The 14,986-nt window shown below is 44.1% G+C and overlaps 1 protein-coding gene across 1 annotated transcript in view; it reads left to right on the forward strand.

Annotated features, from left to right (window-relative positions):
• The window catches only part of LOC102371007 (coiled-coil domain-containing protein 73-like), a gene marked incomplete at its 3' end in the record, with an annotated part of 73,737 nt that overhangs the window by 13,262 nt on the left and 45,489 nt on the right, over positions 1-14,986 (forward strand). The window lies entirely within an intron of this gene.

Here is a 14,986-nt window from a genome sequence, read left to right on the forward strand (position 1 = left end):
TCAGATGCCCCCAGCCAGATGCCTATCCAGCCTTCTCTTAAAGACCCCCAAGGTAGGGGAGAGCACCACCTCCCTTGGAAGCCCTTTCCAAATTTTCACCACCCTCACTGTGAAGAAGTTTTTCCTGATGTTTAGCCTAAATCTGCTCTCTGTCAGTTTGAGACCATTGTTCCTTGTTACCCCAGGAGGCGCCCTGGTAAACAGAGCATCTCCAACACCTTGCTGTGCCCCAACTAATGAATTTGTAAGTGGCCACAAGATCACTTCTCAGCCTTCTCTTGTGGAGGCTGAAGTGGTCCAGGTCTCTTAGTCTTTCCTCATAGGGCTTGGTCTGTAAACCCTTAACCATACGAATTGGCCCTCCTCTGGACCCTCTCAAGGCTATTCATATCCTTCTTAAAGTACAGTGCCCAAAACTGGACGCAGTACTCCATAAGTCTTCCTAAGATCCACAGTGGCATTATGGGAAGAAACTATCTGAGTGTCATTTAAGGAAGACTTGCAAATTAGGTTTCCATTCCTCTGAAGAGACATCTAATGTTAAAAAGAATTGTAACCTGGTGTGACGGTGGTGTGCCACCGTCATGGGCACAGACAGAGGACAGGGAAGATTGGGGGGCAGCGACAACCCCTAAACAGAACCCCGGGCCAGGTTACTTACCCCCGGGAGGGACAGCAGCGTCGGAGCTGGGACCGCGGCAGCAGCTGCAGCCGCCATTACAGCTGCATGAGCCAGCATTACGCCCGCTGCTAACAGCTGTTCCCAGTAAGGGGAACAGCTGAACCAATCGCGGAGGCCACAGCGGTTGCCGCAGGAAAGTTTAAAAGCCCCAGCAAACTCCGCGGGAGGGGGAAGCCAGGGAAGGAGAGAGAAGACATGCAGTACGTTGGTGGTGCTGCTGCGGCTTCCCCTGAGCAAAAGCCTCGGTCAGGCGGCTCTGCATCAGCCCAGCAGCCGAAGCTAAAACCAAACCCCCTGGCAAGGGCAGAAGGAGTGGTCCCTAGGAATTGCCGAGGCCAGGGCATTGATCCGGGAAGCCTCCCCATCCTGGAGGAATATTATTTCTAAACCAGGGGAGGAAAAGGGAGACGACTCTAGCTAGCGGCGGAGCCAGCAGGATTTGAAGGCAGGCTGGCTGGAGGCGACCCTTAGTCCCCTACGGTCGGGGACACCTCCCAGCAAGTAAGCCTGCAGAGAACAGCAGGCCACCATCTCACCAGCAAGTGACCGGTTGGCGAGTGGACGGGGTGTTGGGGTGGCGGAGCCCCGTGGAACAATGGAAGCCTCAACCGTGAGTACACCCGCGTCGGGGAACCCCTCTGGTAAAAGAGCTCCACTGAAGCCCTCCTTCGAATCACCCATAACATCAAAGTCGTGGCAGGAAGGACGAGGGGAGGGGCTACCTAACGGTGGGTGATACTGGACGTGAGGCTGACCAACGTCATACCTGGTTTAATGCTTAAATTACAAAACTTTTGCTTGATATAGGATCATTTGTACTTATTTTAGTTATATTACTGTTATAATCATTTAAAATTTGGTTTTCCTTTCAAATGTATTTCTGTGATTCACTTTCCCCCCTAATTTTTAAAAATAAGGAGAAATAAAAAAATTCTTACCTGGTTATTTTGTTTCTGTTAGTCTCTTCTGTCATCATTCAGCCTACTCTGGCAGTCTAGTAAATGATCAGAATGCAATTTGTAACAAATTGAAAACATTTCCTAGATGGAGACTTCAACATGTAAAATCCTTAAAAGTGGATCATGCAATTTCAAATTATTGTCTTAATATTCTTAATCGAATGTTGGAGGGCTTCTTTAGCTTTGGAAAAGCTGTTTTTGGTGCTATGAGGTATAAAGGGCGGGAGCCTTCAGCAACAACAATTCTGGACTATCTCTGAATTGCACAGGTAAGAAGTATTACCATGTGCATGTTACCCAAGACCATACCATGTTATATAACAGGAGAGAAGCTGCTAAAAAAAATCTCTCAATCAAGATTTTTAATATTTAATTAATATATTTTTTTGGAAAACCCACTGAAGAATGTACTAAAATACCAATATTTGTTTGTTAAGATATTATTTCTGTGTTTTTTAAAGAATGAAGTATGTATCATATTCAAGCACATTTTAATTTAATCTAATAAATTATTTTGACTGAGTAGGAAACTCTGCAACATCAGACAGAAACATCAAATAAACAACACAAAGAAGCCATGGCAGCTTATAAAAAACAGGTATCAAACTAAAAGACTCTTTTATTTAAAAAGACTGATAGGAATACTTTATATAGGGTGGGCAATAATATAAGATTATCTAGATTAGTAAAAGAATTCTCTTTTTTTGCTTTCAGGCACAAAAAGTGCATATGTTGTAATTAGTATTTGCATTTTTTCCCCTTAAATATTATGCCTTGTTATATGTTTCTTTGTTTGGGGATAAGGACAGATTAAATAATTCTGTTGAATGATAAGGAGGATTTACTGGTTCAAGTTGATTATTGTAACTGTTTTATGTTTCTGCTTTAGGCTACAATAAGTGGAAACTACATTGGAAACTAAGCTGTTTCATTCCAGTGTAAGCTTCCCTAGTTTAGTTTCAGTTAGTTCAGTTATTAGTCTACTGTGCAGTAAAGCATCTGATGTAGAACACCCAGTGACACATATTTTAAGAATTTTTGTTCCTCTAAAGTTTCTGTGATAGAGTTGTGCTAGGATTACTGCTGTTGGTTTTCGCAAAGCAATATTCTCTCTCTCACTCGCTCTCTATACACACACACACATGCACGCACGCACACAGAGCTGCTGATCTGGCACTCTTGAGTTGGTTCATTCACCTGTGTGTATGGGGGTAGTTTAGAACTGACAACTATGTTGGTATGGTGACAGTACCACTTCCATAACTTTTAGTCCATGGTGTTCTGCTACCAATAAGAAAGCAAGCAGTCTTTTGCTGCTGCTCCTGAAAAGTGATAGTTAATTTGAAGCTTCTCAGAGAGTTTGACTGATTTAAAAAAAAATCTGCTGCAAGGTTAACTGTCTCACAGCTGCCACCAAACTGCATGTGGAACAACACAGTAAAAACCTCAATTTGGCAGTGGCTGCGTGAGGGTTAATCTAGCATGAGGATGAGGAGGAGGGTTGCCAACCCTCCAGGATTGCCCTGCAGTCTCCAGGAATTAGATATAAATCTCCAGAAGACTGCTGAGTGTCACCTGAGAAATAAATGATAGGACATTCATTAAAATAAATATTAAATGTTGAATCTGAATTATACCGTAGTCCAGTAGGTTTTTAAAATGTGATAGTAATGTGCATTTACCTTCCTGACATAAAGTCTATGCACTGTAATCTATAACTGATATATGCAAGCACGCAGGAATGTTCTCATTGTCTGTTGTGGGCATGTTGACGTCATGTGTCATGGACATGTTGGCATTGTCTTTAGTCTACTCACTACCCTACACTGATTGAGATTTTGTAGTGTTGTTTATTTATGCAATATGCTTAAAATGTGAAATGATTTATATGACATTCCTTATTTCCACCAAAGGCAAAATGATGGCTCTGTACTGATTGAGTTTTAGAGTACAGTAGATCAGTCATTAATGTCATTATATCATGTGGTGAAATTTCCCAGAATAGATTCAAACAGAGTTGACAACCCTATTAGGGAGTGAGGCTGAAGAGGGGACTCCTGCCTCTGGTCTGTACACTCCAGCCCCTGGATGAGACCCCTACCACTGCTCCAGTGCCCCGCACTCCATAGTTAGTGTCTGGGGCTCAGCCCTTGTTTTGCTACTATTTTTTATCACTGATCTATCTTTGGAGGCTGTTGGAAGTTATTAGAGTAGCCATAGGGATTCTCCAGTTTGTGCTGCTGGAAGCTGTTTCAAGAAGCTGCTTCATTGGCTAGGAATTTGGGAGTGCCTTGTGTGCCGGACTTGCTCCTAATATTTCCCTTTGCAAAGGAACCATTAGCTTTTCAAGTCTTTTAAACTAAAACTATATTTAGATACTGCTTTAAGGTAATTTAAAGTACCATTTTTACCACTCCAAGGGGGCATCCAGATGAACGTGGTATGTGGCACTGCAACACATTTGCAGTGCCACATACCACACAGTCTGGTGTTCTCCATGCTGCAAGGGCACATTGGCCAAGTATGTGCTGCTGTTTTTTTTCTGTGGGTTTTTTGACCCCTGAATATCCAGAGGTCAAAAATACTGCAGAAAAATAACCAAAGCAGTGCACACTCAGGCAGTATGCACTGCTGAAAAGCAGAGCTGGGCTGCCTGGAGCCATGCTGCATCTGCTGACTAGGCCCTTCCCAGCAGGATTGCCATGGCTGTAGCCCCGGGAGGCCCCCAGGCAGAGACGATCCGAGCAAGATGCGGGGCCAAGGCAAATCAGCCTATGTGGGGCCCTGCCCCTGGATGCGAGAAAGCTGCCGGTGGATTCGGTGGCGGGGGGTGGCGAGTGGCTAGACGCACTGATTTCAGCAGCAGATTCGCCAGCATGGGGTGGGGAGGGCATGTCAAGCAGCCAGATGTAAAGATGGCGTCAGTGTGGCATTGCCGTGCTGCTCTGCCCCACCCAGCTCCATTGGACCCCCCAAAGCATGGGGCCCAGGGCAGTCACCCTGATTGGCCCCCGCTAGAGATGGCCCTGCCCCCAAGACCCCAGGTAAGGCTGCTGGGGCCAGCACAGTGCTGACTCCAGCCTCCCCTACCATTCGTGGAGTAAGTTGCCGCATGCCAAAGCATGCTTAGCACGGGCATTCCCCGGGGACAAGTAGCTGCGGTGCAAGGTGTGCCACCACTACTTGTCCCCAGAGAACCAACCATCCATGCATGTCTAGATGCGCCCCAATAGCACAAATAGCCTTAGGAGGGTCCTTGTCCTGCACCAAGTCTAAAGCCAATTCTCTATCCAGTTAGAGAATGAGTCCTGCTTTGAGACCTAATTCAACTGGTATTTAGGCACCTACTTAATAAATTAAGCACATGAAAGTGTTGTTGATTTTATTGGACCTGCTGGTGCTTAAAACTGAAACTTACAGAAATATTTCATATTAAAGTTGTGTTATTTGTTGATTTTGTATTGTGGTCTTTACAAGGACTGAAAACTCTTCTAGAACAGAGGTCATGTGATTCAAGACTGGACTATTCACATAGTAATGGATTTGATCTGGTACTACTGGATGTGTAGATTTGCTATTTTAGGGGGGAAAAATTTAGGAAGTGACCTGAAGGATGCACTGCATTTGAAATCTTGTTTAAGTTTATCCCACCATGCAGTTGGTCCAATAAAAGATATCACTCACAAAAATCCTTGCCTCTTGCATATTTCGTGGACCATCATGGCTACAACACTAACTTAGCAAGTGTTTTTGGGTCATAAGTTTGCTGCTATAATAAAAAAAAGCATATACATTGTATTGTATAGTGTTAACTATATACTACAGTCAGATTTTATGAGTCAAATTAATCCTACAGTGGTTGAAATGCAGCATATATTGCATTAACATACCATTTTAAAATTTATTTTCCACGTTTGGCAATCCAGGTACAAGCAAGGTTATTTACCGTGGAAGAAGAAAAGGTACTGTATGTAATTGAACTAATACTGTAATTTATCATTCAGTTGAATTAATACATGAAACATTTGCTATAAAATATGTGCAACAGCAAGTTATTTTTATTGGTATAAAGGTAATCCATAGAGGATCCATCTGAGTTCAAACTCATGTTATGCTCAGTGGTATACAAACATCTGCAATATTAGTATAATGTTTCTTACTACTGGTATAATGCATTTTTATTTAGTGCAAAAATTAAAAACAAATGATGACTGACTTTGACCCCAGAAGTGTCTGTATTTTGGTGATAGATAACAATCCTTATGCAACATATAAAGAACATATTTGTGTAAATTACATGTGCAGTTCCTGTGTGCATAACTCCTTCTGACTTCAGCAAAAGTTAAATGCTTCTGAAGTCTATGGGACTGATACATATTAGTCTCAATCCTTCAGGTTTTATTTGGACAGAACTCAAATTGATTACATCGACACAGCAAAATTAGGCACCAAGTTTGTATAATACTTTGACATCCTTCTGGATAAAATATGCTATGTAAATATAAATTAGTACAATATTTACCTTATAATATCTATTCTTACATCTGCTGTTTTAAGTTTTTGGTAATAGTTGTAATAAACTGCAGGATTTAAAAGAAAATGGTATATAGTTCTCATATATGAACCTAATACTGTCAGGCAACAATATTCTTACACATTAAATTTCCTATTGAGGTATTTTATAATAGCTATAATTTTAAAGAAAGCAAGCCAGAAGTTACGCTTAAAATATTAAATAATGTTAAGGTTATAACAAAAGATAGGAAATTTAACATGAACATTTGCACTTCTAATCCAGTTTATTTTGTTCTTATATTGATTCATAATTATTGAGGAAAATGAATAATCTCTAACATGGAATTTACTTGTTTTGTAAGGTTGTTGGTTGTAGCCATGTTGATCTAAGGAACCTTGCCTGCCTTGTTTTGTAACCAATTGATGTCATAACACATATTTAAGTGTCTGTTTGTTTATATTGTTTACTTGTTTATTTATATTTAATAGAACTAAAGTATTATCATTTTTATTGTATGATTTTGTTTGCAAGGGTTTGATGCTATAGAAGTGTGGGTTTTGAACAGGTACTGCAAATTTTTAGTTCTTGAGGAGACACAAACAGGGGCAAACAGGGGGCAAACAGGGTTTGTGGGGGTGTTACTGTGTCTGTGGGGTGGCTAGGGGGGATGGGGACTCTCTCCCCCACCCCTGAGACCAGGAGCTATTTTTAGCCCCTGACCCCTCTCCAACCCCCAGGGCTGGATGCCTAAAACTAGACCAGTGCCAGGAAGGGGCTAGGAAAAGTGCAGCCCCAGGGCTGTGGCCAGCAGATGGCCTTTCTCTGTCCTGGGGCTATGCTGGGAACTCTATAGAACAGGGGTGGGCAAAATGTGGCCTGGGGGCCAGATACGGCCCGCCAGGCCATTATATCTGGCCCACGGGGCCCCTAAAAAATTTAGAAAAGTAATATTTATCTGCCCCTGGCTGCCTATCATGCAGCCCTCGATGGCTTGCCAAAACTCAGTAAGCTGCCCTCCACCCAAAATAATTGCCTGCCCCTGGTATAGAAGTTCAGGACAATTAGGTTGTTCTAAAAATGGCCAACCCAATCTAAGTTAAGTGTACTTCAGAGGTAGGGTTAACTTAGATCGGGTTGGATTTTTAGACTGATCCAACTATCCTGAACTTCTGAATAACTCACACTTAGATCAACGTAAGTAGTGTAAGGTCTGCACCTGGGCAAACTAAGTTAAATAGAGTGACCATTTTTAATGCAGTCTAACTTCCCCCTAACCTCCATGAATGTCTGTATTTAGCCTTAATGTAGTAAACATAGAACAAATACAAATTACTTGTGCTTTGGCATTTTAAGAACTAGTTGTGCTAAAAAATATACAAGATGTAACATGAATAAATGGATCATGATTGTTGAAACTATGCAGATACACAGCCGTCTAGCAGGAGCTCTTGAACTACAGTATTGTGTTTTAAGCCCTGTTTACACACAAACTTGTTTTTGTTTAACTAAGAGCTTAAACCAGTTTAGTAAAACTAGTTTAGTAAAAACTAGTGCAGCGTCTTGTAGACAACATTTTAAGAGTGGCTTATATTCATTTAGCTGAACTCATTTTCTCATTAATGTGAGATAAATTGAAATAAGACACTGTTACAATCTAAGAAGCTTCATAAAGATTTGCTTCTTTTTAATTAATCCATTTTGTTTACCATCCTAAATTAAACTGGTTTTATCTTCCCAGGTACCTTTCTTTCAGGTCTTGTCTATGCACAGATTTGAATGGTCTTAATTAAAGGTATATTTTTAAATCAGTATAATTAAACCAGTGCATATTTGCAAATTTCAATGTAGCTTCGTCTGTGGTTTTTGTTTTTTAAACAGTATTACAGAAAATATGAATATGTAGTTATTTTTAAAGCATCGGTTTAATTAAATTTAAAAGCGTGTTGGTTGCAAAACAATTAGTGCCTTTGAATTAGATTGGACAGACTAGTAGGGGTGTGCGAAACAGGCTGTATTCAATTCGATTACACTCCAGATCGGGGGATGGTGATTCAATTAGTTGATTTGGATCACCCAACTCGATTCAGCCTAATTCAAATCTGAAGTTTTGATGCTGATTCAGAGAATCAGCGATTTGGCCATAGACACAGCTTTAAATGTTTTTTCTACATACCTCGAGGTACCAGGTGCAGCTCATGAATGCTGAGATGCTGGGGTGGATGGAGCGTCCCACAGGAGAGTGGGGGTGCCCTCCGTGTGCTTGGCGGTGAACCCGGAAGTGGACCGGAAGTACTTCCAGTCCACTTTTGGGTCCGCTGCTGAGTGTGCCGGGGTGCCCCCCAATGCCCCTCCAGCTTGGTGATCAGCCATGGGGGGACCCTGGGTGCCCCTTCAGACCCAGAGGCATCAGTCGCCGAGCTGGGAGGGTGCAGGGGTGGGGGAGGGGGTCCCAGTGCGCTCCCCGGTGGACCCGGAAGTGGACTGGAAGTGCTTCTGATCCACTTCCGGGCCTGCTGTTTAGCGCTCTGGGGAGCCCCCTGCACGCCTGTGGGACGCTTCATCAACCTCAGCATCTCAGCATTCATGAGCTGCCTGGTACTTTGAGGTATATAGAAAAAACATTTAAACCTGTGTCTATGTCTGAATTGTCGAATCTTTCCAAATCTCTCTGAATCGATTCGGAGACCAGGGTGCATTGAATCGAATTAAATCAAATCAGGGACCGAAGCTTTGCACAGATCTACAGAATAGCATCCATATGAGTTCCTGTATTTAAGGAGAAGGTAAGGTAGAATAGCCCCTTAAAAACTAACTGGTACGGAGAAGCATGAGCTTTTGTAGGTGAAAACTATCTTTAATTCTCTAAGGGTGCTTTTACACATGCTCCAGGGTGGGGTGGGGGGGGCAATTTAATTAAAGTGGCTGCAAGAATAGGTCTAATTAAAGTGCCCACAGCATCATGTGTATTCAGTGTCCTGTGCTTCAAAATTGCGGCAGTGGTGCTTTAAAGTTTGTTTGATGAGCTGCAGTTAAAGTGGCCCCACCACCATTTTGAAGTGTGGGAAATACACATGATGCGGAGGCTGCTGGAGCACACCAATTAGCACGCTTGAGAAGAATTGATTAATTGAGTCTGTTCTGATGCATGCTAATTAGCATGCATTGGAGCAGATGTATGTAACAGGTATAGGTGCCCTAAGGCCTTACCTTCTGTAACAGGTATAGGCGCACCTAAAGCCTTACTTTCTTCCTGGCTTCAGAGTAGCATAGCTCTGTATTAAGGGAGAGCTCTTTTTACAATTTAGGAACATGGGTCTGGAACAGACCACCTGGTTTACTGAGTCTAGTTCCCTATAATTGCAGACAGCCACATAATAGACAGTGTGGCAGTTCACCTTTGGTGCCTGCCACTTTAAGGGCTGGAGCAGGCAGCAGCCAGGTGCTTGATTGCGGTGGCTGTTTTGAGACCCAGGATATATATAGGGCGAAGCAGCAGTTTACTGCTGGCTGCTATGAGAGAAACATTAGCTGGCTGAGCTGTGGCTCAGGAACATCCTGGAGGTAAGGGCAGGAGCTAAGGGGATGGCTTGGAGGCTCATGGTCCTAGGCATGACCTAAAACTGCACTCTGCTGGGATAGGGAGGCCTGGTGGGACTGCCAGTAGCGTGGCAGCCCCATTCAGATACCAGGACCGCTCACCTCCCCAGTGAAAGGCAGGTCGGAGTGCCTCAATAACTCCTAGCCCCCACAAAATGTCTATAATGTCTATGAAAAACTGGGTATAAGGGGGGCCAGGCACAGCTATGCCCACCTGAGCCCAGGGGGTGTAAAACCCCAGGTGGGGCCAGGCATGGCTTTGGCCACCTGAGCCCCCACAGGGGACTAAGACCCTGGAGCCCCAGGGAAGGGATAGATGTGTAGCCCCAGAGAGGGGGCAGTAGTGAGGGCCCTGATGAGGGTTGAGTAGGGCTGAGGGTCAGCCTGAAGGCAGCCCAATGGGGTGTGCTGAGTACATCTGGGGGACATCCTGAAGGGCAGCACATAGGCCAATCCCCTGAAGAACAAGTTGAGGGATATGAGAAGTCCGATGAGGAGCTAGGGTGGAGTAAGCCCTCTGTGTGGTGAATCAGCTGGCCACTACACAATTGAGGATCATGGGAGAGGCCCAACAGACTGCATGTCGCCACCCGAGGCATGAGTCGGATAAGCCTGATGGCCTACAGGGTCGCTCAAGGGAGCAGGGCAGAGTGAAGGGGGCACAGTATCGTGTGGCGGGCAAGAGACCGTGTGAGAGGGGGTGGAGTGCAAGAGGTCCCAGTGAGAGGGGGGCGGTATGAGTGCATATATGAATGAGGCCTGATGAAGGACTAAGTTGTCCCGGTTTTAGGCTGGGAGCATAATGTCATCCTGGATGCCATCTGTGAGGCATGGGCTGCAGTGTAGGGAAGGACTGTGGATAGTGCCCCTGTCATTGGGGCAGGTAATGGGCAGCCTCCCTCATTATACCACCAGTTAAGAGAAGCACAAAGTCATGGCAGGTGAGACTGGTTGGACTGCCCCATAGATAGGTGGGCAGGCCGACTTGAGAGACGGCCCTAGGCTTGCCCCCTGTCACAGACAGTAAGTCTAAAATGGTCTATAAGAAAATTCACCGTACTTCCCTCTCTCCTCACACCACAAGCTACAAAGCACCTACTAACAACCTATAACAAACTTCAGACATTTACTACAAAAAAGCCAAAACTACAGTGATCCAAAGACAACAGCACTAATGCCTTGGCCCCTGCTATGTCAGGGAATTTGTCATGTAAAATGTGCCCAAGAGTCCTGAGGAAGTGAATCCAGCTGTACACTGACCTGTAGGAAATTCCTTCATGACCCCAAATCTAGTGATTGATTTATCCATGATTTATCCAGGATATGGCCATTTTCTGATGCTTCACTAGTAGGTAAATCCCTATCCAGAAGCCAAATTATGCATTTGTGGAGCAGAAAATTTATTCCTGGTCCTGGTGAACTGCAGAACCTCTGGAGCATAGATTTACTTTATTAAATCTTGTATAATTAAGTGCAGTATAAATACAATGTAACACATATTAAAAGCATATTGAAAAATCAAGAAGTAGTATTAAAAAAGAGAAGGAAACCTAGTCTAAAAGTGACCATCACAACTACCAAGCCTGACTTTCCTTTACTTGCATAGATATTTTTTATGAAATTTCCTCTAATTCAGGGGCAGATCCAGAGGGGCTAGGGTGGGTGCAGCCTCATCCCCCTTCAGCTGTACACAGAATGCTGCTGCTGCTCACTTTTCCTCTGATACCAAGGATAGAAAAGGACATAGTACAGGGGAGTTGCAGCACCATTCACCCCCTGGGTTGCAGACCTGTGCCAAAAAACAGCTTTGCACAGATCTGAGCTGCACCCAGAAGCTAACAAGCTCAGAGAACTCACTGTGCATGTGCTACAAAGCTATAATCAAAGGGGGTGTGACTGCACCCCTCATCTCCAACTCCTAGATCCACCTGTGCTGTAATGTAAACTAAAGCATATCCTCAAAAAGACATCAGACTTGCCTCAAGAACTGTGGAATATTGAAAACCTTTCACCTCCATGCCAAAAACTCCTCCAGTACTCTACCTCCTCGTGCCATGAGGAACCCATATCTCACCTTGAACTTTATTTAGCTTCAGTATCTGCCATCAGGCCCTACCTGCACCATCAGCAAAGTTAAAGAGCTCAAAGTGAAATACCTCCCTCGAATAGAAGCAACCCATGCAGCAGTCAAGTCTCTTCTACTCTCTTTTGGGGATGCTAACAAATTCAACATGTGGAGCCTTCTACCTCAAGCTTTAATTTTTAACTCTAAGACCATTCTTATCTTATCCTATTATTTCCTTCATGAATCAGACTCCCTTTTGAAACAGTCCAGGTTCTTGTCTGTACTACTTGGTTTAAGTCATTGAAAACCTCTGGTGGTTAGCAACCTTCTGATTTCCAGACTAAATTTATTCATGACCAATTTATGTTCTTTTGATCTTGTGCCAGCATTATCTTTTTATATAAATAGTTTTTCTCCATCCCTGCTATTTTCTTCCCAAATGTATTTATACAGAATAATCATATCACTTCTCAATATGAATTGTGTTAGACCAGGGGTGTCAAATGCACCCTGGGGCCTGAGCCAGATCTGGGCTATGGGGCTCCCCTGAGGCTGGTTCCATGGGTCCAGCAGCAACTGCAGTGGGTCCAGGGCTGGGTGGCAGTATGGAGCCATGCTTGGGCGGCAGCACAGATCCGCATTTGCGTGGCAGTCTAGAGCCCCAGTCTGATGGCAGCACGCATCTGAGAGTATGCAGTGGCATGGAACTGCATTTGGGTAGCAGCATGAACCCAGTGACATGTGTGAAGCCATGTGCTTCAGGTGACAGCACACATCCAAGGGCAGCAGCATGAGTCTGGGGATGTGCAGCAGTGTGGGGCTGTGTTTGGGCAGCAGTGCAGATGCATGGGACTGCTGCTGATGGCCATGTCCATTGGGGTCTAGGGACTCCAAATTCTGTGGCAGGACACGTCCCCCAACTTCTAGTAGCTCAATGGACTACTGGTGAGCCAGATGGAACAGTTCTGTGAGCTAAATGTTTGACATTCCTGTGTTAGACTAAATAAACCAAGCTCTTTTTATCTCCTCCAATTAGCTTCACCATAGTGTAATAGGCACCAGGCATTATTGGTCTTTTTGTTGACAGCTGATAATTCACAATCAGATTTTATGCCAATTCATACTATTAACACCAACAATGAAATCAGTAGTTATTTTATATTTATAGCAGCATAATTAAGTGAGTAATTTAACTCAGGGGTGCTGAGTTAACCTCCAAGTCTTGGAATCCAGAACTCGGGGCTCCCCCTGGGTCAGGAAATTTAGCGTCAGGGGAGCAGTAGCTATTAATATGGCTACCCTCCCCACTCTGCCAAATACCCAAACCCCATGCCCCGCATGGCTGTTCAGAGCTGGACTGTACACCCTTCCCCCAGTAGGGTTGGACCATGCCTGTTCCTCAGCATCTGGATTGGGGATGGGTCTTGCCTCCTTTCCCCCACAGGGCCAAGCTATGCACCCTTTTCCCTGTGGGGCCAGGTTGGGGCTGGAATGCTCCCCTTCCTCCTCCATGTGACCAGATGGTACGCACTGAACCTTTCCTGTGCACTGGATCAGGACCAGCGGCTGGATCTGGCCCATGGACAGACCTGGCACTGTCCATCCGGCCTACTGGGGGAAAAGGTTGAGCACCACTGATTTAACCCATAACCTTTTTGGGCAGTTTTTGAACACAAGGACCAAATTTTGCATTAATTTATATTGTACATATTTCTATGGAAATAATTTGATTTATACAGGTGATAGAAGATACTTACAAAAGTTTTATGTTAGCACAGACTTTAGCCAGTAGTACAGGCTGTCCTTGGACTTATGACACAATTGGTTCCTGAAAACCATGTCTTAAGTTGAAACGCCGTAACTTGGAACCAATTTTCCCATAGGAACAATATTATAAATGGGGGATTGGTTCCTGAACCAAGGCCTGATACCCTATTTTCACCAAAAATAACCCAGAATTTTATACACAATCAATTATAGATGAGTAATATAGCTACATTAATGTATTTCTATTGTAAATAGCAATCATATTGATTTGGAAGGACTTCTTTGAGGTGAGTTTGCTGGACTTTTTGAAGGGCTCTTGGTTGGACTTTTTGAAGGGCTCTTTTGCCTGGAGTCTTCTCAGGAGACTTGGCTGCAGGTTTTTCTGGAGTCTTGTCTACTTTCATAAAGAAAGTGTCCAAGGAAGTTTGGACAGATGTTCTCCAGGGAGATGGGCAACTCAGCAGACTTGTTCACTGGCATGGCATTGCATCGGATCAAGCATCATAAAGTTGAAACTGATGTCAGAAAGTTGAAATGGTGTTGATTTATAAACGTCGTAAGTGCCGTTCATTGTAACTCGAAATGTCTTAAGTTGAGGACTGCCTGTACTTTGAAAATTAAAAAAAGAACAGTTTAGAGTTGAACAGATTTTTGTCCCCCTGGTATGTGTTCTGTTGATTCAGTTTCACTCTGTTACAATATTTCTAATCTGTAATACTTCTGCTGAAGTCTTTTAGAGTTATTTTAGATTTACATTAGTTTAACAGAGATTGCAGTCGGATCCTATCACTTTACTATCTGAAAAAAACTGAAAGCTGTTCCTCTGAAGTTTTTGCTGCAATGAACATTTAGGCTCCCTCTACACGTTACAGGTATTGCACAATTAACTGGTTAATTGTTCAATTACCTTAGGACCAGCTACATGTGCAAAGTATGTATCACGCAATAAAAAGCTCCAAGTTAGACCTTGAAAATGTGTACTAACTTTATAGTTGATATATTATTTGCATGTCTAGCAGGGTCTACCCTATGGCTGGGAGCCCTATCAGCTGATTGGGCTCCCAGCTGCAGAGGTACACCATACCCAGTATAAAACCCCGAGGGGGGATTATGGCAGGCGGGGCTGCATGAAACCCCTGGGCCCTGGTGATCATGGCAGCTGCGACCCCCAAAGCTCAGGGGTGCGTGAAACCCCCAGGCCCATGTGCAGCTGAGACTGAGAGTTCTGCATTGGGTAGTGCTCTTGGTCCTGGCTGCGCTACACTGAGAGATGTGTGGTGCAGCTGTGACCAAGAGCCATGTCCAGTGTGGGACTTTTGGTCCTGGCTGAGCAAAGGGGGCTCCCATCTGTGGGAACCTGCTTGCTGTTGATGCAGAGGGAGCCCAGGATCGAGCTCCCC

The sequence above is a fragment of the Alligator sinensis genome, unplaced genomic scaffold (assembly GCF_000455745.1).
Source record: "Alligator sinensis unplaced genomic scaffold, ASM45574v1 scaffold1432_1, whole genome shotgun sequence".
In the NCBI taxonomy this organism is placed as follows: Eukaryota; Metazoa; Chordata; order Crocodylia; family Alligatoridae; genus Alligator; species Alligator sinensis.